The sequence below is a fragment of the Haemaphysalis longicornis genome, unplaced genomic scaffold (genome assembly GCF_048455015.1).
Source record: "Haemaphysalis longicornis isolate Haplotype H1 unplaced genomic scaffold, Haemaphysalis longicornis Haplotype H1 scaffold_4, whole genome shotgun sequence".
Taxonomy (NCBI): Eukaryota; Metazoa; Arthropoda; class Arachnida; order Ixodida; family Ixodidae; genus Haemaphysalis; species Haemaphysalis longicornis.
In genome coordinates this window covers 49,192,062-49,195,106 of record NW_027526361.1, presented here as the reverse complement: position 1 = coordinate 49,195,106, position 3,045 = coordinate 49,192,062, and positions in this window count along the sequence as shown.

Genomic DNA, 3,045 nt, shown 5'->3' with positions numbered 1-3,045 from the left:
TTATCAAAGAAAATTGGAGCAAAGTTCTTGCGAGCAAAAAGCAACACATTAATGTCACTCCTTTGAGTCACGGGGAATAAAACGGCATCGTAACTTTGGCATCTTACCCAGCCTTATGTTCTTGATCCTCCTGCGTACTTTCCCTGAGAGACCCGACAGGTATCCCATAATGCCATAAAGACACCCATTGAATCCCACGTCCATGAAACTCGTTCATTCTTTCATTCTGTACTTTTTGAAAAAAAAGCTAGGAAAATGATACTTCTTGAATTACTGGATAATTTGCGTAATGGGTGCAAGTCGCTACATTTGGTGAAGCCAGTTGTAATGTATCGACATATCGGAGTGATGTCCACCAACGTTCTCCATCATGCTCTTCCGCGCCCACAGCCTTCGTGCCTGCTCCTCCGCGATTCCAGAACGGGGAGATGCAGCGGCCGTTCGCCAAGAGCCAGGAAGCGAACGTTTGCGCACGTGCGATAAAGCCTACATTCAAAATGGGCAGAAAGGTTAACATTAAAGTTTTCTATGGCCAAACACTGCGTCTACTAGCTATGAACATTTCATAGTTTGTTTTATTTTGCTCAACTTCGAAGAAAGAATAAAGTGAACGTGAAAAAGTGTGCGAGCAATGAATGGGTCTGTCCAAGGTTAACTTTTCTGTTTAAGACAGCTGTATTTGCGCTCGCTGCGTGAGTTGGTGCTGCATTTATCCTACATGTCCATTATTGTACCGAGGATTTTTGATCCATTCACTGATGCTTGTTTCGGTTGCGTGTCCTGGGTAGAACACCGGCTTCAAACGTGGGCGGCAGGTAGAAACGACGCATTAAAAAAGAGTTCATTTGTCGAAGTCGTCCCTGCGGCATTGCTACGTGTCCCGTGCTGTTATGAGGGAAATTATTCCATTCTTGCATCGGTTGTTCTTAGATCCAGTAGTATACGTGCAAGACGCACGTGGTAGCTTGTAAGCGGTCATGTGACGAAAATGTCGCCTTCATCTATTTTCTATATATCTTTCTGAATTTGTAAAACTATATTAGGCAGAATATAAATCATGTTATGGATCTTCTTAGCGAAAACACAAGTACTTTTTATATATGCTTTTAAGGTTGTCCTGTTGTGTTCTAATACGGAACACGAATAAAATTATGCAGTTACTGCGTGATTGCTGAAAATAAGGCGTAGAACGATATTTCCCTGTTTTGCGTGTGAATGTCGCACTTTTTTTCATACCAGGCGACCGAATTTGGGTAACTTTTGTCGCGTAAAAAACCTGCGAAATTGAAAATACCCCTAAAAATATTTTAGCAATGTTTGCAGCTTGAGGGCAAATAGTTCTTTTCGAAATTGTTTTTCATGGTGCGTGAAGAGGAAGAAATTAGCTCTTGATAAATGATCACAGTTTAATTAGAAGCTAACAACAATAAAGTACGACAGCAATAGTACAGCAGCGAATAAATACAATGATGCCTAGGGATTCCAAGACAACGTTTCATGAAGAGCTGCCTTTTCTTGAAGGCTCGCAAAAGCGAATATAGTTCAGTGGGGCTAAATGAAATTGTTGTTGCTCGGTGCAGAATATTTAAACAGGTCTTGCACCCGTTGCTTCCGCACTGCAGGTTTTTTTCTCAACGTTCTAGATAAATCACTTGGAGTACAACGCCAACAACACAAAAAGCAGAACAGGAGAAAGGGGGGGGGGGGGGGAGGGGGTTACGCAAGAGTGAAAAGCTTGCGCAGCGGTTATGCGAGACATCATTTTGCTCTTAAAGTAAACAGTGAAGCGTGCCCCTTGAGGAAGAAATTGTGCTTCGAAAGAGACCTAAATCTCCCTCGACGCCTTCGTGCCTCTTTTAAAACATTATCCCGCTGTGGTTCTTTGTTCTGAGAGCGCGAATAAATCAGCCGCACAAAGAAAGAAGTCGGCGACGCGAGCACGGCGTCGGAGCCCGTCGACGCTAAGTAGCTGATGGACCGACCGTAGGTCAGAGTCACCGCCATCGCTGATGGCTGGCGGCCGTGCTCGGAAAGAGAGCTTTAAAAGGGAACGAGGAAGAACGAGCATGGGCAGCAAACGGGTAGCGAACACCTCCTTGGTAACAACGCCGTACTCCTTACGCCGGCCATCTTGCTCACCTTATACCTACCTCCGTATGAGAACATTTCCAAGCGCTGCTATTTTTCATTTGTCCCCTCGCGTAAGTAGAGTGGTCGCTGAGGGAAGAGAGCGCAAGCAGGTTTCGCCCTCATCTAGGAGGTATTGTTTAGGTCGGCTCCACGACGTCGCCGAATGACGTCCGGAATACTCAAGGATGGAGAGCTGGCTGGTGAGCAAAAAGGTATTTGGAAGCGAAACGAAAGGAACGCTTACACTGTAGACAAGGAATAGGGACAGGGGTTGGGTAACTTGTGGCCACCCTGATAGTGATGGTAGGGTTGCAAAACAAATATATGCAGTGTGGAGCAGAGGAAAAGGCTATATATATATATATATATATATATATATATATATATATATATATATATATATATATCAAGGTTGCAGTCGTCATTGCCAGTGCTATTCGGCTTTTTTCGAAATATTTAATAGGGCCGAATGACGTGTGCTTGTCACGTTTCTTTGATACATTGCTAAATAAGCGAAAATATAAGTCGAGAAAAAATCCGCCGTTTTTCCGGGAGCGGGACTCGAACCCACATCTCCGCATAACCGGTGCGGTGCGTTCGCCATTACGCTATACCGCAGCGGCTTCTCTCTCGACTTTAAAGCGGGGGTTTATATTTTACAAGAGCTCTGAGGCCGGTCAACTAGCGCCGCCCCTCGACTACCGCGGGAGACGTAGAACGTCTTCTTTCCCAGCGGCCGCCACGTAGACCGTGGTCGGAGGTCGGGGTTAGCAATTGGCATATCCGAACTGCTGGAGCCAGTGCCTCGTAATGCATGTAGCAGAACAGAAAGATACGGGACGAGGGACTCGGTAAAGATACATATCAAGGTTGCAGTCGTCTATATATATATATAGTAAGGAAATCAGGGGCTCG